Source organism: Netta rufina, assembly GCF_964035555.1.
Source record: "Netta rufina genome assembly, chromosome: 3".
Lineage (NCBI taxonomy): Eukaryota > Metazoa > Chordata > Aves > Anseriformes > Anatidae > Netta > Netta rufina.
In genome coordinates, this window is record NC_140125.1 from 103,544,993 (window position 1) to 103,570,698 (window position 25,706).

The following is a 25,706-nucleotide window of genomic DNA, read 5'->3' on the forward strand; positions in this document are numbered from 1 at the left end:
GTGAGATTTAATCTTTGAGCGTAAGTTGGGGGGGGGAAGAAAAAAAAAAAAAAAAGGATTCTTGATTATTCATAGTGGTCAACAGGCAGACATCCAAGTCAAACAAGGATGACTTCTGGGACAGACAATACAAACCTTGCAACCAAATTTTTAGAAGAGTAAGACTTGTTGTGTACCCAAGTGATCTTCCAGGCAAGACACACAAAATAAACTAGCTTCATTTTTCTCAAAACAGCTGTATTGCATTGATGGATAAAATGATTTCTCTCAACACAGGTGGTACTTTGCCACATGCTGTAAGCAACAGAGACAATCAACTATCCTTATTTTCAGGTTTCATAGAATATCATAAAATATCATAGATAAAATATCATAGAATGACTTAGGTTGGAAAGGTCCTTAAAGATCATCTAGTTCCCATACACCCCTTCCATGAGCAGTGATGCCATCCACTAGATCAGGTTGCCCTATCTAACCTGGCCTTGAACACCTGTGTTTGTGGGGCAAACACAGCTTCTCTGAGCAACTAGTTCCAGTGCCTCACCACCCTCTAAGTATTTCTAATAACATCTGATCTAAATCTCTTAGTTTAAAACCATTCTCTCTTGCCCTACCACTATCTGCCCATGTAAAAAGTCCCCCCAATTTTCTTTCAATGTGTCATGACTTTTACAACCTCAGAGTTTCCTGGTTTGCAAGAAAACCTTTCTGAGCATGAACCTCTTTGATGAACAATCTTAAAAACATAAAGGCAAGCATGTGAGCATGTTCTAGCTTTCAATTTATTTATTTATTTTTGGTTGAGCTAAGAGGATATTCTCAGCCAGATAAAAGGTACAACTTTGTTCAAGGATTATAGCAAGTACAGGGTTAATTGTGTTCCTTGTTCTTATTTAATGTAAACCAAGCCTTGGCATTGTAAAAAGGGAATGTGGGAGGAAAGGGAGTTACTCCTCTGAAGTGTAGGAAGAACATAGAAAAAGAAAATGCTCTGGGAGATAAAAGAACAGGGCCTATCACAGCGCATAGAGAAAGGACAGGGAAAGGAGGAAGCAGGTGGTGGGTTTAAGATTTCAATTGAAGTGCAGGACAATTCAGTGACCTGTGAGAATGCTTTAGCACTTTTAATGAGCCTGAGAATTCTTTCAGTTTGCTACTCTAACACCTTATTGCTATGCATGGTGATCTTTGAATTGTGAGAGCCTTCAGCTTGCAGAAAAAAAAAAAAAAACATTTTATGATGGGTTTTAAGGTAAGGGAACACTTTATATGTTATATGTTTGTATGTTCTAGACAGTTTGAGTGGCTTCTGAAGCAATTAAAGTGAATGATATTATACATGTAGAAAAGCAAAGAAAAAAGTCATATATATATTTTAAACAGATTGCCTGAGAACATTTTTCATATATTCTCTTCTGCATCATAGTCAATCAAAATACTTGAAGCTCTATTTTGAGAGGATCCAGAAAGGCCTCCTGCAGAAGTTTTGTATCTGCAATGAAAGGTGTATTTGTGTGTATTTTTGTATGTTTTTGTGTGCATATACAACTCAGGTTTCCAGCCCTAGCCTATTGTCATCTTAATATTTGACCATCAACTACTGTGCTTATTTTCTGTCCTTGAGTATTTGTAATATTTAGTTCTATCTGCTGGATTTCCTGGGAGAATGAAGTTATAATTCTGAGATGGAGAAAAGGTAGTGTATCATGACAATGACACTGACAGAAAATCTGCCTCATTATCCTAACAGTATAGTTGAAATAATTTGGGCAGCTGATACTGTAAATGAAGTTCAAATGGCCTCAGTAGGATGAATTTAGGAAAACTTTGCTTTTCAACTCCAAAGCATAATCTTTTGAGTTACATGTGTTATGTAACATGTTAACATGACATATGTTATGTTAGTCATAACAAGAGCTATGACTAACTTTAAAATAAAAAAAAAAAAAAAAAAAAAAAGCATCCAGACTATAAAGGAGTCATTTTACATAAGACCCAGCATGAAAGTTTACCAATTGCAAAAGTAACTTTAGCATGCAAATCTTCAGCAGTTTATATTTCAGGTAACATCAAAGAGTAATCCAACTTGTTTATTTTAAAAAAATAGTTTCCAGATTGTTCAATATGAAATGGCTTTTGCATATTGTGGATAATTTTAATTTATTGAATAAAGTACTTTGCTAATGTGGAAAAAATGATGGGTGGGAAGTGAGAAGTGAATTTACAGATCTAATCTTTGTTATATTTATTTAGTTTTAAATCTATATCATTATTGACATTATTATTTATTTATTTATTTATTTCCAGGAACAATCATTGACATGTCATTATGCCCAGTCCTTTCTCTATTTCTGCCCCCAAAATAATCTCTAAGACTTTGTGCCTGAACTGATTTTTGTTTATTATTTAAAGACTTTTACTCTTGGTAGAAAACTAATGAATATGTATGCTTTTATTAATCCCTTAAATATATCAGTTTAAACTGATTCATATATTTGCAGTCAGAAAAGAAGAAAGGAATATTTTTATTGACATAGTGGAAAATACATTATTAGCATCCTTTCTGATGTTCTTTTGGGGATTATTTTTGTGGTGGTTTTACCATGCTGGGAAGCTAAACCCCACAACTGCTCTCTCACTCCCCCTCTTTTAGATGAGGAGAGGGAGAAGTAAAGCAAAGAACAACTCACGGGTTGAGATAAGGATAATTTAATTAAAGGGAAATAATTATAATAATTAAATAAAGATTATTATGAACTAAACAATTTAACTAAAGGGAAATAAAAAGGCAGAGGGGAAAAGGGAGGGGGGAAAGGGGAAAAATAAAAAGAAGGGAGGAAAACAAACAAATAAAACAAATGAAGGCTATGTGAAAGTGCAGAGGAAAGAAATTACTCTCTACTTCCCACAAATGAGCGATGCTTGACCACGTCCTTGAAGCAGGACCTCAACGGACATAGCTAGTGTTCGGGAGAAGGACCGATGTTTTCACAACAAGAGCCCACCCCTCCCCTCTTCTTCCTGTTTCCACCTTTTATTGCCGAGTGTGACATCACATGGTATGGAATATCCCTTTGATTGGTTCAGGTCAGCTGCCCTAGTGATGTTTCTCTCCTCACTTTTTGCCCACCCCCTAGGAGGGTTAGAGAAAGGCCTGATGCTGTGCCACTGCTGCTCAGCAGTAGACACAACACTGGTGTGATAACACTGCTGTTCCAGCTACAAGTACAGAGTACGGCACTGTATGGGCTGCTGCCGGGAAAGTTAACATTCCAGCCAGACCCAGTACAACTTTATATAATTTTTATTTTATTTTTATTTATTTATTTATTTATTGGCTTACTTTGCAGAATTACCTGGGGATTCATCGAGGTTCATCTTTCCTGCAAATTCAAAGAGGCCATCACAACTACTAGAGAGTGTCCTCCCTCAAAGCTGTAGGTGGGGCAATATTGCAATATCCTGATGTTTGCTCATAGGTATCACTGGTGTGACAGCATCTTTGTGTGCTCTGTGCTCCTGTGGTTCTTGTCTACCATTTTCCTGACATGTGGTGCCCTTTTCCTGAAAACTGGTGCCCTTGCTTGTGGATTTAGCATTCAGGTAAGACTTCATGCAATAAGCTTAATAGGCTTATTGCACTCATGCTGAAAAAGGAGTACCTTTTAAATGTCCTGCATTTTTAAATTATTGTATTTTAGAAGACCTTGATGAAAGCGTAATTCTCTATTTATAAATATTTTAATTTTAAGCAACAAATAAAATAACCAACTAGGTACATATACACCAAGAAACTAGCCCATCAAACTACAAAGTTTTAATCAGGGAAAACTCCAAGTCCTTTAGAAGCATGTTGAATGTTGCTTTATTTGATTTTACATATATTTTTTCCTCTCTGGTTCAGAATGAAAACATTGAATATATAAAGTGTGTGCTGTTCTTATTTTTCCAGCAAATTTCCTGAATCGCATTATTTCTCTTCCACTGGCGCAAGTAATCTTCAAGTTAAACCAGTATACAACTGGTATAAATCCATATAAACAAGGGTTTCCAGTAGCATTTTCCTATTTAAGTATCACTGTAGGCAAAATGTTGTTATATGCTAGCATTTGTGAACTGTTTGCTTTGGGATGATAAGCACAGTTTGTTTGTGTTGTGTTTTTTTTGTTTGTTTGTTTTTTGTTTTTTCTCTGAAAGTAGAGGGGTTATGTAATATGAGATTTCTGCCCAGAATTGCTGAGGTACTTTCACCCTGCTCTGAACATTTTTGTCTTGTGTTCTTGGGGAAGGAAGGGGAACCCAGAAATTTTCCTGTTATGAACAAAACCTTTTCACATTTTAACCCTTTTGTCCTACCTAAGCCTGCCCTAGCCAGCTGTATACTCTGTGAATTATTTTATGTTTCAGTATTTTTAAGGAAAAGCAAACACATTAGCAGTTTGCAAACCAATGCAGCGAAGATGTAATGAGAGAGCAAACATAAATAGCACAAGAAGTACTTGAAATGCATTATTTTGCATTTACACAGTCAATCTGTTTTGTATTTTAAAAATATTTTTCACTTGCTAGTTGTCTCTTTTGTGAATGTGCACCATAAATGTTCTTTATGATTTGCAAATGTATGTTCATTTCTACATGTTTCTTTTAAAAATTGTAGACTCTTAGGGAATCATGATGGTGCTGTTGCACCACATCATACCTCCACCTCCTTTGATGTGACCTAAAGCAATGCCCTGTACTATACATATATGAGACCTACATTGGTTCATTGTCACCAGACATGAATATCAAAACTCTTGGGTAGGCAAGGTATCCCATTTTACCAGTTAAAAACCATTTGCAGATAACAAAGGAATGACATGAGGAGTCCCATTTCAGACATACATTTGCAATCAACATTGATAGAGGGGAAGGTCTGATATGACTTCTGCAAGGCAGACAGCTATTGATGGTGTGATTTTCTCTGATAGAGAGGTCTGAGGTAGAAACCCTTCTGAGGCTGGTCTCAGGAGAAGTCTTGTGGCACTTCACTGCACTCCGAACTTCCTGCATTCAGAGCTGTGTGTTAAGAACAAAATGAGACCTACCATATCAAAGTCCTACAAAATGCACTGCATTTTACTTTGATGTCTTCTGAAAAACAAATTGTTCCACAAACAGCAGAATAATAATAATAAAAATGTAAAAACAAACAAACAAACAAAAACACTTTTCTGTGTGGCTGTTACCCATGTGGTGACTCTTGTGTTTGACTGCATGACTTTTTCCTCAGTGCATGCTCTAATTTGGATGTCTTTCCTCTATATGGTAACTTCCTTTAGGAACTAAGTAGGAATTTAATATCATTGAGCTTTTTACTTTCCTACTGGAGTTTGTTGAAATTAAATGAGATTTGAAAGCAGAGAACAAACTCAGAGGCTGGTTTGGAGAGTTATAACTGCAAATGCCATCTTTCCTTAGAAAAACAGGTTAAAATAAGCTTTTTATAAAATTATTTTAAAATGGTTTTCCAGGTCATTTTAAATTAAGGTAGTGATGATATTCCTGTAAATGTTGGTGTTTATAATTGAGATCCAAATGTTGCAGAAATTGAGACATTACCAGAGTTATCCCTGAGATTGATTTAAAATTACAAGCACGCTTCACTCAGTCTTCATCATCAGCTAAAAAAAAAAAAAAAGTTTGATTAAAAAACATTCAAATGAATTACATCTCTCATTGTTGAATGTATCATGAAATATTTACTGTAAAGCAAGAGACAAACAGTATTTCCAAAGAAATGGTGAAATGTAATGTGGCATTGAAAAGACCCAACAAGCACAGACAGCTGTCACCCTCAAGTAAGCAGAAAGATTAATATATGGTATTGAAATTATGACTGGTGCTTTTTTTCATTTCTCAGTGTAAGAAGTTCATTATATGAGGCAACATTTTAAAGCTACAATGCAGGAATTTACATAAGAGACTTTGTTCTTGTGGGTACTGCTTACAAAACCATTTTCCAAGGTAAAGAAGATGGGGCTGGTGAACAAAAGCAGAAAATACCATTTGGCACCACTGGTGTAGTTTTAAATTCTGGAGAGCCAGACCAAAAAGCAGGATTCAGATTTGAATTTCATGCATGACAATATGCAAAGGTGTTTGTATTCTAGTTACTGTTTATTCTTTTTTTTTTTTTTTTCTGTTTTTGTTTGTTTGTTTTTCTTTTCATATTGAAGGTTTGAAAGGGGTACAGTTTTCCCATTCATCATTTTGGGTCTGACTGAACTCAGTTTTACATCATTTGAGGTTGCAACTCATTCTTTTATATGTGGGTATTTTTTGTATCAACGGGGCTGTATCTTCTGTGTTCTTCAGGTACAGGTAAATGTTGGAAGGACAAGGGCTCCTTAGCAATGCCATGTTGAATGTGTATGGTTGGTTGTCCACTCTCATCACAGAAATTCATTAAAAATGCAAAGCATTATCTCATGTAGCTCTGAATATTATTTACTATTGAATTGTGATCTGCTGGGAGAATATTTTATTTTTGTTTCTGCCCTTGGTGATTTCAATGGGTAAAATTTACCCTGGGCAAAGGGTACCAGCAAAAATTAAAACAAAACAAAACAACAAACAAACGAACAAAAAAAGAAAAAAAAAAAAAAAGAAAAACTCCACAGGTAGACTGTAGAGTGAGTCAAGGTGGCAGGAGCAAAAAGAGACTTTATAGCATATATAAGAAAGGTTACATGAGAGAAAGTTGCATTTGAGTTGAAGGGTAGAAGTTTCATATTGATGTAAATACTACAGTCCCCACATTTGTTATAGTCTGCAGAGTGGCTCTATGAGCCACTGGCTGCTCTATGAGCATTCTGACCCCACCTCTTGAATAGAAAATTCAATTTGCTATTACTGTGTTTATGCCTGTGAGCAAGTTGGATTCCCACCTCCCTCCATCTGCTCATAGGCTCAAGCACAGCTACAGGGAATTTAGTTTTTCATTTAAATGAATACTGGTGGGAGATCGAGGTATTCACTTTGCTCTGGTGAAAGCCTGGAAGCTGTTCAAAATCTGGAGAAAAGTAAAAGACAGGGTCTGTCTCATTTGGATTTCTCTTCAAGGAAACAGGAGCTACAAGATTAAAACTGTGATGATAGGGTAGGAGCAGATGTTCACTCTTAAGGGCAGTGATGGAACAATAATTATAGCATATGTCAGTATCCTATAGACAACAGAAGACTTGTACCAGTAATTGTAACTTGGTAGATCTGGATGAATATGTCAGTAGTGCTCATCTTTAAGTTCAAATACACTGTGAACAAAGAGAAAAATAGAAACCCCTCCTCTCACATGCATGCAAAAGACAGTGAAAACCACAGAGATATGATTCTAGAAAGAAAGGTGAGATTAACATAGTTTTTTGTTTTGTTTTGTTTTGTTTGTTTGTTTGTTTTTAGTGTACTAAAGAGGAGAAAAATTATGAGTAGTGTTAGAAGGGGAGGCTTTTCTGAAAGTATTAACTTTTGGTTACCCAAGGAGGAGGGAATTGTATTAATCAGGGGAGAAGAGGTTGAGTTTCATCCCAAATATACTAACTCAAGTGCTGTCTGCAAGTAAAAAGCCTGGAACTAAAGAACTGAAGAAAGAAAGAAAAAAAATGAAAGAAAGAAGAAAGAAGTCTGGAGTATGAAAGCTACACCGGTTAGCATATAAAACATAGAAAAACATCTTGAAAATACAACCCAGGCTTAACATACATAGCAGTGGTTTTTAGGCTTCTGCTGATAATTCCCACTTCTGGTTGTGATCCTCATTTCTACAGCTGAATTTGACCCTTATTTTCAGAACTACTGATAGAGTCATGCTTACATATGCCTGATGCAAATCATCAAATATATGAAAGTGTTTCAGCCTGCAGTTTGTCGTGTCTGTTCTAAGATTTCAGCAGATGTTATTTATTTATTTAATCAAAAGCAGATTTTATCTAACATTGGTGCAAAGCTTCAAAGAATGCATATGCTTTTTCTTTTCTCTCTGTTAAGTAATGCTGCTTTCACTGGGGAGCTCCAGAAAGCTGTTCCTGCTGAAGTCTGGACAAATCTCTTACTTTCTTCTGTCTTACTATGTCAAGATGCCTGTATACGGAGAGTAATACCAAAATGAACCCTGTTCTCTACAGTTCTCAGGTGTTGCCAGAGAAAAGTGGGCTTGGTTAGCAAAAAGGTAATTTACAAGGTTTGATAGCAAAAGCAATAAGTATTTTATTTAGGTACTGATATTTAGGGTTTCACCATTTATTTCAATGGAACTGAGATTCCAGTCTAACTCCTTAAAAAATGTCTTTAATTATACCAAATGGGAGATAGTACAAAGATTTCAAAACAATAAAAAGCATGACCTTGATTTTCTTAATATACCTTGTTAGTAGCCTTTCATTTTCTCTCTTTTCATATCTTTTTGGCACTTTCATCAATGTGGGTTATTGTGATGAAACTCAGGATTTGCCTTGGGTGTGAAAGAGAATAGCAAATGTGAGACATCCAACTTCATGTTACAAGGAAATAATACTTTGCCTGCATTCTTCCTGCCAGTTGGCCTACAACTCTGGCATTAGACGTTTCAACAGTGAATAATGAGAGAGATCAGGAAGAACTGAGTTTAAAGCAAAATACCATAGAGAATATTACAGGATGACAGATTATTTCTAAAAGATCTATTTCCTTTGGTTTCTAAACAAATTATTCCTTGTCCATATGGAACCTGTACAGGGACAGAAAATTGTAATATAGTTTTCTCTAAGTGAAAAATATCAAGTACTCTGTTATTCTAACACAATGAATAAATAAGAATGAAATGAACAGGAAGTGTTTGAGGAAAAAAAGGTGTATATATTTTCATTGCAGTGTTTGAAATTGTATAGAAATTATTAAGCCTGTCCCTGCTTCTGATTCTTCATTTACTCTCAGGGTAGGATAGCAGAAGCACCAATTGCTGGAAGATTGTGAAATATCCAAAGTGTGTTATAGCTATAAGGGAAGTTTGATGGTTTGAATTCTGGGGTTCTATCAGGAAAAAAAAAAAAAAAAAAAGTTATAAAAGTTAATTTTCATCTATATTTTTTTCCACTTCTTTCTTCCTCTTACTGACATCTGTAGCTGTGCACAGTATTTTCTCAGAACTCCCCCTGCATTTCTCTCCAAAGGTGAGATACTCCCTTCACTGAAGTCTGGGATAAAACCTCGAAGCAAGAGAGGGATTTCCCATGTATCCTTTATTTACACTTGGCACAGAAGAAAATGGCAACAGGGATGATACCTGTATTTCCTGTAACTTCTGCAGAATGAAGTGTTTTGTGTCTTTGTTTAGAATCTCAGACCTATTAAATGAGAGCAGAACAAAACAAAAATGAAAAAAATAGCATAGTGGTATGACAAAAAAGCCATAACACGTGTACTCATTCTGATGTGCAGTCAGAGTATGTCTTGAAGTTTTATATACAACTGTGCAAGGCCACTGAACTCAGTTTACAGCAGACATCTGTCCTACTGTGCCCAGGATTTAGCAGTACAATGACTTTATCTACCTTCTTGAATAAGGTTGAGGTGTTTATCTGTTGTGTTGGGACTTTGCTTACAGTGGTATTCCAGATCTGCTACATATTTTACTTTAGATCTTCAGTTGACATAAAACCATATGTAATCAATTATAGAACAGATGATCTGTGTTGGAGAAAACAGAATAAATGTTTGTTGGAGAAAGCTGCCAAAAAGCTCAAGGAGCCAAATATAGCATGGCTGGAATTATTAACACAAGTTCAGCTCCACCCATGCAAGCTCTTCTAGCTCCAACAGAGCCACTGAAGCTCCCTGTATAGTGCAGTTCTGAAAAAGTTCACTAGATTCAGCACTGTGGGGCATGGATACTACACAGTAGGCAAGGATCCTAAAGTTATATTATTGAAAAAAACAGTATACATCCTGTCCTCTTGCCCCACCACTAGCTGATTTTGTCTTGGTACATTCATACTCTGCAGCTCTCCTGAACAAGTTGGCATGCGTAAATTGCCCATCTGAGGTTGTTCATGAACATGCCTGAATATTGCCTGGGACAGTGCCACTTTCTAAAGCTAAATGGTTCTAGAGAACAGTTCTAACACTTTCAGAGTTGATAACAGGCCTTTTGACCAGATTTGTGTCCCAGAAGAGTAAAATTTACCAGTATAGCTGTAGCCACTGACTTCAGTTTAGAACTGGATCCAGTATGTCTGCCTTATCATCCACGGCAAGATGAGTCAACGGGGTGCCCTGGTAGCTAGGAGGGCCACCTGTACCCTGGGGTGCATCAGGCACAACATTGCTAGCCCTTCAAGGGAAATGATTGTCCTGTTCTAATCTGTGCTGGTGCAGCCTCACCTTGAGCACTGTGGGCAGTTTTGGGCACCACAATATGAGAATGACATAAAGCTATTAGAGACTGTCCAAAGGAGGGCTACAAAAATGGGGAAAGATCTAGAGGGAAAAATGTATTCTTATAATCACTTAGGTTGGAAAAGACCTAAATCAACTCTAAATGAATGATCATCAAGTCCAACCATCCACCTAACACTACAAGTCCACTGCTAAACCAGGTCCCTTGTACATGTCTCTTAAATACGTCCAGGGATGGGGACTCTACCACCTTCCTGGGCAGCCTGTTCCACAAAGAAATACTTCCTGATACCCAATCTAAACCTTCTCTGGTGCAACTTGAGATCATTGCCTCACATCCTATCACTCGTCTCCTGAGAAAAGAGAACACCTTCCTTGCTGCATCCTCTTTTCAGGTAGTTAGAGAAAGCAATGAGGTCTCCCCTCAGCATCCTTTTCTTCAGTTTTCCTGCCCTCTTCATTTTGGGAGCAGAGACTTGTACAAAAGTGATTTTGTGTAAGAGTAGCTTGGATTAAGTACATTTTGCTCTGGTTTGCTCCCTGGACCAGAGAATAGTGCAGTACTCAAAGCAGTATGTCTTATGTGGTATTGGGTTTTGGGCAGTAACACTTTGAGACCTGAGGTCACTGCACTCTGTGACATGCATAATTTGCATTGATAATCTTGCTGCAGGTAAAGAAGAGCAGCATACAGTTTCATTAAATTTCTGAAAATATGTTGATGTCAGTATACAGGCTGGTATAAAATTAATTTTACCTACAGATGTTCAGAAATATGGGTTCACAGATGAGGTTCTCTATCTGTTATGGAAATCTAGACAGATGTAGTCATTGATGCTTAAACTAAATTTATTTGTCTTCTGCAATTCATTTGTATATTAAGTGTATATTTTTTTAAAGGTGTAAGTGTGTAAGGACCAGTAATTAAATAAATGAAACTGTGTTTATGGTTTCTAAAAGTGTCTGCATGTCTTTTTTGGGTATATAAAGTATGAAATTGTCTGAGTTTGACAACAAGAAGAGACTAAGAGTTCCAGATATTATTTTTAATGTTTTTTTTTTTTTGTTTGTTTGTTTGTTTATTTGGTTGGTTGGTTGGTTTAGTTTAGTTTTTAATGTCACATAAATTGTTAAAAAAAAAATAAAAGAGGGGAAATTAGCAGAACAAATTAGCATGAACAAGCAAATCCCCTGAATGTGAATCATAGTAGGCTTCTGCCACATAGTAGGAGCCTGGAACACAGGAGCCCAGTGTTTAATGTGGGGACAGGCGCCTGGGGCTTGCATGCAGTGCCACTTGCCAGAACAACCTTTGCTACACTCAAGGCTCAGCATTTGTCAGTAACTTAGGGAAGTACCTTCCCTTCATCCTCCTGGTTGTCATTGTAGGAGGAGTGACCAAAACCAGGCCAGGCCCAGCTGCTTGAGCATTATGACTCTAGCCAAACCCAGCTTGGGCTGACTGGGGGCAGAGCAGGTGTGTCGCCACTCTTCTGGGTGAGGTTATCTATGTGGAAGTGAGCTGTGCCATGCCAGATGCTTCAGGGACACAGAACAAGCTTTAGCCCAGTAGAGCAGCTAGCACAGATAGAGCTCTAGATACTCCATTTTACAGCTTAATCCTTAACTGGGCTAAAACAGCACACAGACAAATGTTTATCCTTAAGTAGTTTTTGTACCTTTTTAGGATTGGAAATGCAGACCTGTACAAAATAAAGAACACACTTATAGACTTTTCTTTATCACAGTTTCCTCTCACTCATAGGAGTTTTAGCCAAAGACAGAATCCTTTTAATATTCACCAACTCCTCTCTCCTATAAATGTTTTTCTTTCCACTGAATCATGTTCTTTCACTCCCTCCCTTTGCTGCTGATTACTTTTCTATGATTTTGGCTGGTCCTGCATTTACAAAAGATTATTTTTCTATGAAAACATACATTGAGCTTCCTGTCTCCCATTTAAACCTTACTGACGTGCTCTTTGAGTCTCTCAAAATTATTTGCACTATCACCCTTTTGTTCAACCTCTGGGGCTTTTCTACTCTCATTTTTTTTTCCGTTTCAACATAAATTTAGAACTACTGGTTCTCCTAGACTAGTTTGAGATACTCCTATCAAAATGAGAGGTTAGTAAACCAAATATCATCCAACTGACAGACCTTGGATAATGGCTTATTGCGTGGTGAAGTAACTCCATAATTAATACCGAAGTTAACATATTCTATTACTTCTCTGTAAAAGGAAGACTGTCTCTTGTTATATTTGGTATATTTATGACATCCACAAATAATCAGTTTATTGCTCTGTGGATGGAAAATGAGGCCTGATATTATAGGAAGAAAGGCTAAGCTTTACCAGGCATAAAACCTGAATAGAATATTTATGGCACCTAAGAACAGTTCAGAATATGTTCAGAGATCTCCATGTATCCATCCATAAAGATCTAATAACTATAATAACTGAAACCTAGAGAGAAATTCAGATGAACAAGTACTTGAGAGTGAGCTGAATTCCCCTTTTGTCTCCATTAACTACATTGATCACATTTCCCTTGACTGTTACTGGTGCCTTTACACCTGGCTCATATACATGTAGAAATCCATGTCAGAAACAGCTACATTTATGAATGTGGGTTGCTTACCTCATGTGGGTTGCTCAGTTGTCTCAAACCATTTGAGATAGCGTAGGATATCCTGTCTGGCCTTTCAGAAGCTACTCCAAAGGCAGGAGTCTTGTGCCACATCTATCAGCCCCATGCAGATACCCTCAGAGATGGCCTGTGGCTATAGGCTCCTATTTTTAGTCAACCTAAACAAGATCATTCCAGTGTTTGAGTCTGGAGAGGAATTCTGTCACCTGTCAGACTGTCACCAAGTGCTTTAATTTCTTTGAACTCAGTTCCGATAAAATGATTGTTAAAGAGGACCAGAGTCCCATCTATTTCCTGTTTCTCCTTCAGTAGAACAAATTTTTATTTTATTGTGGACTTGCCTGGATAACTAATCAATATTTGCTAAATTTGTCAAGATCTTTGCAGGTAAGTAAGCAAAGTGAAATTGGTACTTCTGTTTGGAAGGAGTTGACAGACCAAATCTCTTTGTCTGTTGTTTTCCTATCCTGCTAGCTCTCAGGCAGAACATCATCTCGTTTAGCTTCTCTCACCTTTTTGGTTAAATGTGTATAAGGTAAAGATAATCAGTCAGTTCTGCCCTCATATTGACCTGCTCAGCTCTCCAGGGCCAGTAGTATCACATCTTTCCCATTCAAGGTAGGAAAGGACTCGCTAAAAGACATCTGATGCCTTGTTACTTCAAGATTAATCATCTGAGAAGCCCACTAAGTGAGATAGCATGAAAGTGGGGACCAATATAAATGTAAGGTAGAAAAGAATATGACATTCTATTTAGAAAAAAATGAAACAAAGCAGTATAGAATCAGGTCTGCCAATCTGTTTCTTATAAAGATTTGCTCATTCCAGTGAGAATTTGTATTCATTTATTTGTGCAGTGAAAAGTGTCTTTAATTTAGCAGTAGGAAATTTTACAATTTTGTAATACTATGTTTATTATTTGAGGAGTAATATAGCTCTGGAAATGTGTCAGAAAAACCGAAGAAAACAAACAAACTTCAGGGATTCATCATAATCTTTCAATCCAGCTATTTCTGCACTTGTTTTTGCTTTGGTTCAATTTTCAGTGATCAAATTGAAAACTATCAAGACAGCAATTAATGTTATGTCTCCAAATCTTTATGTACGATGGAAGGTGATACTCATCAGTATTACCAACCCCAGGATGTATGTGTGTGTGTCGGAGCAGGGAGGGGTGTTGGGGGGCGGGAAGTAAAAAACAGAGATGGAATCTAAGTTCTCTTGAAATGCTCTAGAAAATACTGTTGGACCAATTCATATAATTTGTGTGAATGTACAATGGGCCCTCCTGGCAACCGCTGTTCTCAGTGCAGTTCTAAGGTGCAGTGCTGCAATTGGAAAAGAGATCTCTTAAACTGCCTGGTTGAGCAGTATGGAATTCTGTGGACAGAATCCTTTCTGTAATTGAAGGTGGTTTTGTTGTTGTTATTGTTGTTGTTTCTTTTCTTTACATCTATTCCAACATGTTTGACTGGAAAAGTCCATGCTACAGTCATTTTTACTTTTCTGCTGATGCCATTGATGATTTCTAAATGTTCAATATTTCTTCAGCACAGAAAGCATTTTTAATTGCAAAACTATGTGTGTGTAATTTGAACAATTGTGTATAATAAAATATTAGGAAATGAATATTGTTTCTTTACAGACACACTGCAATAGTGCACTGAAATGTCCATTTTTGACTGTCACAACTGTTCTGCAATTCATTTAACTTCACCTACCTGGGGTTTCAGTCATTCTGCTTACACACCACTCATATATTCTCAGAGATGTCCTTGCTTTCACCTACAAGGTTTCTATTGAACTCAGTAGTAGACCTGATAGAAACAAATCATTCAAACCTTTTTCTGCTGCTTTGAATATATATATATTTTAATAAAGTCACAGTGATATGATCAATATTTATTAAAAATTAAAGGAAAATTGTTTGAAAATAAAAGGGTATCATTTAAATATTTTAACAATTATAGCTTTTGAATCAGTTACAATTAAAAAAAAAAAAAAAAAGAAAAAAAAAAAAAAAAGAAACAAGCACCATAAAGCAGCATTTGTAATTTATCAAAAAACAATCTTATATATGTCTTATCCTAGGAAAGTGTCACTGTTTTGCCCGGTTGGTGATATTTGCCTGAAGTATGATGTTTTAACTGAAATAAGCAATAAATGGTAAAAATGACAAAAATTTCTAAGACAGAAATTTCATCTGCTGAACTGTGCAATAATTATATTGGTAATTGGTTTTCTCTTCAATTTCACCTCAATACAAGAGCTGCATGTTTTTTCTGTGCCGTGATAACTTGACATTTGCAATACGTACATTTTCATTATATGGTCTCTGCTGAAAGGAAAAGTTTAGTAGTCTCATAAAAATTTCCTTCAGCATTTGCAGAAAATCATTTTAATGACTAGTACATTTTAATGCCTACTTTTCTTCTTCCTATATGTTGTTTGAGAGGTTGCTCCAATGACAGAAGTCACATTTTGTATCCAGTAAATATTATTGAATGGTTTTTAAGAAGGCAATGAACTCCATAACTGATTATTCTCACCTCTCCAATGGATGCTGATTCAAGCTGTAGGATCGTCAGAATAGATTTTTGTATAGGCTGGAGATATGGGAGTGCTTTGAGATCCAGCCTCAACATGGACGCAGATTTTTAAAAAAAGGATAAAGAATAGATGGACAAAAGATTTATGTCCCTGGAGTTTGAAATCTAGATTCAAGTGTTTTTATCGTGAGATATGCATAATATTAACATAATAACAACATTATTTTTGAGTGATCTTTAGTTCTCATACTGTTTTTTGAAAAGTGAGAAACAGTTCATTTATTATTATTGTCATTATTAACATTTATATTGCTGTATTGCACAGAATTTCCAGTCACTCTGAGGCCCAAATGAAGAAGGAGAAGAAAGGTGCATTCAAATATATGCAGTTTTTCTAGGCATTGGCAATTATTGTTGTTATCAGCAAATAGTTCTCAGCACCCATTCTTCCCTTCAATCTATTCATTATTAACAATCTGATTTCTTACAAGCACATTGAAATAGGAAATGCAGAACAAATGCTAATAATTATAATGCATATTGAGTGCCTTGCATTCTGGCATTTCATTTATTGAATGATGCTTCAAAAAATTTATGCATGACAGAATTTTATTAAACCTTTGGGTATTATGACAGCAGATTTTTGTTCCCTATCAGTTTAAATTCAATCCACTTTTTCATTTTGTTTGTTTGTTTGTTTGTTTGAAGTTCCAAAGCAGCATAAACAATTTAGATAGTTTTCTGCTTATAGCACATTCTCTTCTCCTGTTTTTAGACAAGCTGGTTTTACTCTTGAAACTATTTAACTGCATAAACAATTCACAAATGATGCCCAATACATAAAAATGTGAAGCATGTCGACTTGTCTAGTAGGCATCTCTGGAATAACATATGTCCTAAAAGTCAGCTTGCTGTCACTGGGGAAATGGTGACATGTCTGAGGCACTGCTGCTGACATTGCATGAGGTTAATGAATGACAGTGCCAAAATGCCAGCACTTACCTTGTCACCGCCAAAGAGCTACAATTAAATTGCCCCTTAAAGAACTGACAAGTGACGAAAGGGGTTTCAGTGAAGGTCATGAGTATCTAAGATTTCTATTCCTTTGAGCACTGCTGTAATTTCTGATTTGCCACAAAGAAATCACAAGACAAATATCCTCTATAACCCAGCAGTCTTCCCACAGAATTATTAAATTACTGGGGCACAGTTAGCATTAAACCTATAATATTAAGACATATTGTATGGCATCACAAGTTTACACACTAAAACTGTTCTGTGTCCTAAGTTATATTTCTTTCTTGGTCAGCAGTAGCTACATGTATAAAAAAGGGCGAAAGGCCCTCCAAAATGCATTAGAATTTTCTTTTCGAAAGAGCACAGAAGATTATTTTTTTTTCTCTTGAGAAAGACATGATTTGTATCTCCCATACGAAGGGAGGATGGGTACTGTCTAACAAAGGTTTGACTGTCTATCCACTGACAACAGAAGATGGAATGAATGTACCTCTTGTACTGATATTAATCTGAGCAAAATGCTTCAGTCTTTTTTTCTTTCATTAATCAGGCAAAAATACCATCAAAAGAGGTCACAGAATTTGGTTTCCAGGGTTTAAATGGACACTTTCAAATGATGCTCATGTTTTAAAGTCTTCATCTTTCTTACTGCATAGCAAAGGTAAGTCACATTCCTAGAACATATCAAACTTTATACATAGCTCAAATAAATTGGTGAAAGCATTTGCTCTGAATTAATTTTATCATGTGTCTGAGTCTTTGCAATACTAGAACTTTCTTTCACATCTTTGAGGGAAAGAGAGTCTTGTTTATATTTTTATACCTTAATTGTGAGAATTGACTTATGTAGTAATGTCAACTCAAAATTGAAAAGCAGGTAGAAGAAGAAATAAAAACAGTATTAAGGAAGACAGTAAGAGAAATCTTTCCATTTGAGCTTTGAAAATAAAGTATGTGGAAGCTCTGTGAAATGGAAAAAAAAATGTAAAAAGGCTTTTTTTTTTTTTTTTTTTTTTTTTCCCAGATGGTAGAAGTTGCAGAAAACAATAAAACACCCAAAAACAGTAGTGTGGAATGAGGAGATGGAGAAAGCCCACTGTCAGCTGAGTGACAGGAGCAGGCAGGCATGAAGGCAAAGAAGGTAAAATGGGCAAGAGCTTGTCCAAGGTAAACTCCAAAATGGAGAGTTTTTACATATTCCTAAGGGCCCTAAAAGAACGCTAAATATTTTGATAGTAATTGTTGAGACTCCTGAAAATGAAGCACTCAGCTTCTGGGGTGGAATTCACATTTATTAAATTTAGTGCTAATATTTTGAAATACTGAACATTGTCTCTTGCTCAGACTTGTAGTCCTTCAGTAGTTAGTGAGCATGATGAAACTACTATTGAGGCTACAATTACACTTTTTGCATTATGATGTAATTTTAATTTTATCTAAAAAGCTGTTGGATTGAAAGGTAATGATACATCCTTATGTTTATTTTTTTTTCTTTTAATAGTCTAGTATTTCTATATGAAAGAAAAAATTAGGCATCTCAACTCCACATAGTTCTACACAGACACAACCATAAATACATTTTTTTTCTAGCAGACTATCAACATCCATTTCAATTTTCTATTCAACTCCAGATTCCTTCTTCCATAGTTTCGGCGATTATCGGAACAATCCTCTTAATGTCACTGCAAATGCAGAAATGTAGGAGGAGGCTTCTAGATGAGTTAGAAGACACATGCACTTTCAAAAATCTAGTGACTTGTGGCCTCCCCAATAAGTACAGACTGACTTCACCCAGAACTATGCCAAATTACTCTCTTAAAGGTAACTAATGTATATAAGTAGCAAACATGTCCTTCACCATGCCCCATGAGCCACTCCTGCAGAAGGTAGGGATGCAGACATAGCACCAGAATAGAATATTTTGAGTTTAAGACAAAGTAATGAAAAAAATGGTCAAGCTGTTAAAAATAATGTCCTGGACAGCTGTTTATCATGTGTGAAGCCAACCAGCAGCACTGTCTTTGTTTTCCAGTCTTTCAAAATTTCCCATTTAAAACATACTTTCAGACTATCAGGGCCACCCTTGGAATAAACTTAAACTTTGCTTTAGAGCAATTTATTTCTTATGTCTCATATGTAAGAAAAGTGATACATATCTCTAAATGTGAATACCCTTAATTTCAAAACATTACACATTAATTTTCAATAATGAGGTATAATGAATATTTATAGATTTTATCTATATCTATTAATTTACCATGATATGCCATTGATATCTATGTATTCTTAGTTAATAACAAAAGGCAGAATTAAATGGAAAGCTAATAAAGCTTGTTTGCCATATGAGACTTGAATATTAGGTTTAAAGGGTAATATGTTCTGTTTCAATGGTATTTGACTATGTAGTTCACTGGGTACGTCACAGAAAACTAAGTGGCTCTATGGATGTAATTTTATTGGTTATATAGGTCAGCATTTTTTCCCCTTGAATTTTAGGCATAAGTTAAAAAAGCTGTCTTTCTGCACTTAGTAGAAATTGAGTTTTCTCACTTTCAATGGTTATTGTAAGACTCTTAAGAAATCTTTCACTTAGATTAAAGATCAAAAGAAAAACTGTAATTATAACACACAGTTTTCACCATAGCCTTTGATAAAAGGTTTCAGTCTCAGTCACTAACCATTACATATTCAGCTTCATAACATCATATTTAGTTTGGAAGCATTCTTCCCTTTTTAATTGCAATTTTATATATTAGTTGTTTTGCTACATGTTTTTCACAAAGAGGTGTGGTTGATTCAATTCTTTCAACTTCATTTCACCTTCCAAAACAAAAATTGCAACAAATTCTGTGATGTGCTGGATTTCTCTAATGAGCATATTTAAAATGGGGGTAAGAAAGAACAAACATACAAAACATTTTATTCACTTTTTTTTTTTTTTTTTTTTTTTCCTGAGATAGATTTCCTTTGCAATTTCTATGAACTAGAGATGTGGAAATAATTTTTAGTCTTCAGAAATTTTATATTTTACACATATAAAACTATTATTTTACATTCTGTAATGTGCTCTTCATATGAGGGATTAATTCTAGCTAAATCACTTAAGATCACCAAACTAATGACTTTGTACAGTATAAAATTATTGAGTTCGCATATATTTACAAAGCAGTTTTGCATCAAAAATTGGTGTCTAATATAGTTCATTTTTGCTTCCATGAATTAAATAATAATAACAGTCCATTACTGTAAATCTAATGCAAGCTTTTTGACTGTAACTAATAAAATGCATATTCTGCAACAGAAATGTCCAAGTACAATGCTAACATTGTACTATAAAGACAATTTGTTAACTTAGCCCTAACCAGGGCTTTTTGATCTATTTTATTACTTACCTACCTGATTATGTCTTTACTGAATGTTTATCAGTGCTATCAGAAGAATTTTGGCTAAATAAGACAGAGTTTGGAAAAGGGAGTCTTCCTGGGAGAGCAAGTATCTTTCCCTTGGGGAAATGGTTACAGAAGCCAGACAGAAGAACCCAATAAGGGCCTCCTGGAGTTATTTATATTTTTCCACGTGATTTGCAAAAAGAAAACTAGCCTAGAAATCATTTTTTCTGCATGGACAGACTCTGTCAGAATTTTGAAAAGCATACTGTATGTCTCTCAGAAGGTAAGTGAAATGTGAAAGTGTATGACAGCCAGATCAGCTACTATTTGAGCATACAAAAGTATACTTTTACAGCAAAAAAATACCGATGTTTAAGCTTTGGGTTCAGCTCAGCTTCTCACACCCTTCAAAATAAAATATAAATATAAATATAAATATAAATATAAATATAAATATAAATATAAATATAAATATTATAAAAACTTGTGAACACTGTTTTGAAAGCTAAGTGATTGCTCACATTGGCTATATTTATGCCTAATAATATTTTGTTAATTGTCAAAACTTTTCACAAAAGGTTTTGTGGTGGTGATGTTTTTGCTTTTGGTTTGATTTGGTTTTCTTTGTTGGTCAGTTAGTTTGTTTTTTACACAAAACCCATCTTTACCTTCAGACTTGGGTAATAGTGCATTAAAAAGGGGCTTTCACTATTCACCCCTTGTCTTCTGTTCATCACCTATCTTACAAGTTTCATTTGTCAAACCAGAAAGCAGAAAAAATGTCTAATGATTAAGGTAACCAATCATACAATCAAGTGGCAAACAGTCCATATTTCACACATAAACAGCCTACATACTAGATGCAGGGACAATCAACAAATACCTAAACACTCTAACTCTTATTTTTTAAAATTAGGATTTTATCCCTCATTTTCCTTTCTCCATTATTCTGTAATGTTGAAATCCTTATAACAAATTCTGATACCTGCAATTTCTTACATGGTAGTAGGTGTGCAAGATTATAAATTTGAAATCCAATAATCATGTATGTTTCTCTGCCACTAAAATTTTAAATTTGAGAAAAGAAGGGTGGATAATAAACCTTTTTTAAAATGGCAGCACCATGACATACTTTCTGGCCACAGTTGAGTTTTCTTACACTTGTACAACTCATGGAAAATATTCCCTGTTGTTTTTTGGAAAGAAAACCAATATAAAATAGCACCACCTTGTTTTGGGGGTAAAGATATTTAAGGCCATGTCTCACTCTACAGAAAGGTAGCAGGTCCTGGCTTCCTCAGGGCCACACCAGTTGTTTGATTAGACGTGTGGTTGACACCATGGTGAATCAGGGCTAGGACGTTGTCTTAGACCCAGATTTCTTTCTAATACTGATATCCAAAATGATGCACAATGGCATGCTCAGATAACAAAATTGATTTCAAGTGCAGACACAGATCATTACAAATTAGTAAGAGTTTGGGGTTTTATAGCTATTATTTAGTGGTATCTTGTATGTTCTTGTGGCAAATAGCAGAGAGACTGGGGAAACTTTAAGGGAGAATGAAAGCATGAACACTAGATATAAGCACTGCAGAATCCTGGCAAAATGACTGGGAGAAGAAAGCTTCTTGACTGAAAAGGAACCTGGTTCATGAACTTTAGTGTTCATGGAATTTAGTGTCCATTGAATTTTGCTGTGTTCAGAAAATAAAGTCTTTCTGTGTTCAGAAAATACATTTTTACATTCTTGAATGTAAACAGTATTGCATCAGGGTTGCCTCACCCCATAATCACTCTCTCTTGCTCATGACACTAAACTTAACTGCTGCATACAAAATATCATAATGATATTGTCGTGAAACAGGCTAATCTCTTACTCTCTTACTCAGTCCTGAATGAAACAGCTCAAAAAAAAAAAAAAAAAAAAAAAAAAAAAAAAGCCAATGCTGAGCTGACGTACATACACTAAATGAAATAGTGTCTCTGTAAATGATACTTTAACAAATGCTTCTGGTAGGGAAAACCATAATGACAGGGACCATAAAGAGAGTGATGTGCTTGGACCCAGCCTTCAAAATTGAATATCTTGAGCAATGCACTTCTCTGGCAATTTCATGCATTTTCTCAGCAAATCTCACATCACAAATATAAAGACTGTCATTGATTTTTAAGGGGAGGTAAAAAAATATGGAAAGGTAGTACTGCCTTTGTCAGTACTTCCGGGGTTGCCAGGCAACTTGATGACCTGATTCAGGACAGATTGTTACAGTGACCTGACTAAATACCCAAATCACCTGAGAATTTATAAAGAAATTTCTACAAATTTGAATTATTGTTGCAATAAATATCATGTTTCCTGTTTGCTTTTACAAAGTGTTATATCTTAAAGATGATTATTAATTTAAAAAAAAAAAAGAATATTCTTTATGTCAAATAAAAATAGATAATTATATAAAAAAGGAAGAATGGTCTATTTGGCATTGTAAACTTTGAGTTAATATTGTTTCCATGTGGAGTGCTAAAAGTGAAATACATAATTTAGTATAACTTTTATTGCAACTACAGATTGTTTCTCAGATATACTGTTTAGGTGGACTGTGTAGGACAGATGTGTGCAGACTAGGCTTAATTCAAATGAAAATTTTTAGAATAATAATTTTTTCAACAGATGTTGATCTTTATTTTGCTGTAAGTAATGCTTCATATTTACAGAGTAAGTTTCTAAACTTAAATGCTAATTACTAATTTTATTATTATTATTTTTACTATGGTCAAAGCCTGCTTTCATTCACTTTTTAGTTTTTGCCAAATACTAACCATACCGATACTTCATGAAATAGGTAAAATCAGGTCAATTGCTATGAAATACAAGCTGAAATGATTTAGCCATATCTGATAAATAGAAGGAATATATGGATTAAATGGGTCATTTAAATCTCTGAATTTTGGAGCAGATAGATAAAGAATACTATAATATAGATGCACCTTTCATGGTTTTCCTTTGAAAATTTGCCCAAATACACCCAGGTATTTGCATGTTCTGCAGAGTAAGATGTGAATGGTTTTCTCCTCTGAAGTCTTGCTATCATGGGATATATCTGTGCCAGTGAGTGCAGGAAACATAGTGATCCTGTTCACAAACCCAAAGACATTAGGAATATTACATCTCAATTGCTCTCAGGCCCAGATACATCCCATCAAACAAGGCTTTTAATTTAGGAGCCTAACCTTTCTGGGCTTCCTATTCTGTGCATGGAGAGAGGTGCAGAGGACATTTTAGACTACAAGAGACCATAAGGACTATGGGGCACCCTAAAAGAACTACCCTCCTGGTTCAAGTATGTCAGGTGGATGTCTAAATTACCATCAGAGGGTGCCCCATGGATGTCACCATGGCAGCACTGGGAAGGAAGTTGTCTGATTTAAGAATAAAGAAAACGAGAACCGAACCATGATCAGGGGAGTAGGCAAGGAAAAAAAAAAAGATGAAGGAGGGAGGACAAACACAACTTTAAGCTGTAATTAATTTTGTTTGAAACTGGCTCTGCAAATGAGGAATCTGATAAAGAGAACAGAGCTTTGGTGGTAAAGAGATTTCTTACTATCTTTTTTCTAGTGGTCCTCTAAGGAGATGTTTGTCTACTGCCCCTGCTATCAGATCTGGAGTAGTATGTTCTAGTGGGAATGGACTGCTGTTCTTGCACTGAGAGGGTGGTGTGCTTGAGAGCTCAAACCTCCTGTGTCCCAGTGATCCCTGAACATTACGCAGTAAATGAAGTAAGAAGCTGACATTGAATGGACCAATTAACATCTTTTCCAGAGTTTATATTATTTGGGAATACAGAAGAGAGTGATAAAGAATTTCAACAGTTTGACTTTCCATTCACACCAACAAGCACAGGCAAAAGGAAGACAATCTATTACTAACGTCTTGTTCTGAAGCACTTGATGTTTTCATAGTTTTCAGACAATTTAGGCATAAGGAGGTGACTCTGAAAGTTTATTATACTCTGAAGGATATTGTATTCTCTGTAGAAATTAAGCATCTAAGAGAGGTGTTTCTTATCAAGAGGTACACAAAAGAGTTGAAAATACAGAACAGTTTGTGAATGATTTGAGGCTGAAGAATGTACTTTGTGATTTGAGATTGAAGAATGTACTTTACAATTCCAGTAATGTACAGAGGCCTTGGGCTGGGATATGAAACAAAGCACTTCTTAAACACTCCATGGACTCCACCACCTCCTTGTGCAACCCGTTTCAATGCCTAACTACTCTTTCTGAGAAGAAATGTCTCCTGATTTCCAAACTAAACCTCCCCTGGCACAACTTGCAGCCATTCACTCTAGTCCTATCACTGGTTATATGTGAGAAGAGGTCGACCCACAGCTACCCACAACTGCCTTTCTGGTAGTTGCGGAGAGTAACTCTGCGGCCTCCTCCACAGCCTCCTCTGAGCCTCTTCTTCTCCAGACTATAAAACAACCTCAGTTCCCTCAGCCACTCCTCACAGGACTTGTGTTCCAGACCCTTCACCAGCTTTGTAGCCCTTGGACATGCTCCAGGGCCTCAATGTCTTTTTTGAAGTGAGGGGCCCAAAACTAAACACAGTACTCAAGGTGCAGCCTCACCGGAGAGGAGTGCAGGGGGACAATCACCTTCCTGGTCCTGCTGGCTACACTATTCCTTCTACAAACTGGGGTGTTGTTGGCCTTCTTGGCCACCTGGGCTCACTGCCAGTTCATGTTCAGGAGAGCACTAACCAACACCCTGAGATCCCTTTCCTCTGCACAGCTTTGTAGCCACTCTGCCCCAAGCCTGTAGCGTTGCATGGAACTGTTGTGGCCAAAGTGCGGGACCTGGCACTTAGCCATGTTGAACCTCATCCCACTGGCCTCTGCCTATTGATCCAACCTGTCCAGGTCCCTCTGTAGGGTTTTCCTACCCTCCAGCAGATTGACATTTACCCCCAACATGGCATGGCCATCAAGAGAGTTTTTAACCCAGAAAAAGCACCCACCTCCTTTAGCAGCTCAGCCGCATTTTCCCTATTTTATTTTATTATTATTTTTTTCTGCTGATGTATTTGAAGAAGCCCTTCTTGTTGTCCTTGATGTCTCTTGCTAAATTTAATTCTAACTGGGCCTTGACCTTCCTCATTACATCCCTGCATTCTCTGACAGTGTTCCTATGTTCCACCCAAGTGGTCTGTCTTTTCTTACGCATCATAGAATCATTAAAGTTGGAAAAGACCTTCAAGATCATCTGGTCCAACCATCACCCTACTACTTCCTTCTAAGTTTTCCCAGGAGCTCCTTGCCCATCCACACAGGTCTCCTGCCCCCCTTTTGCTTGACTTCTTTATCACAGGAATTCACTGATCCTGAGCTTGGAGGAAGTGGTGCTTGAATATTAGCCAACTCACTTGGGCCCTTTTCCCTCTAGGTCCCTGCCCCAGGGGATTCCTCCAGTTAGGTCCCTGAAGAGGTCAAATTTAGCTTTCTTGAAATCCAGGGTTGTCGTCCTACTTTTTGACGTGCTTCCTCCTCACAGGATATTGAACTTCAACATCTTCTGATCACTGCAGCCAAGACTGATCTCAACGTTCACATTTCCAACTAGACAATATCTGTTTGTTAGTACCACGTCCAGCAGTGCCCCTCTCCTTGTTGGTTCACCTATTACCTG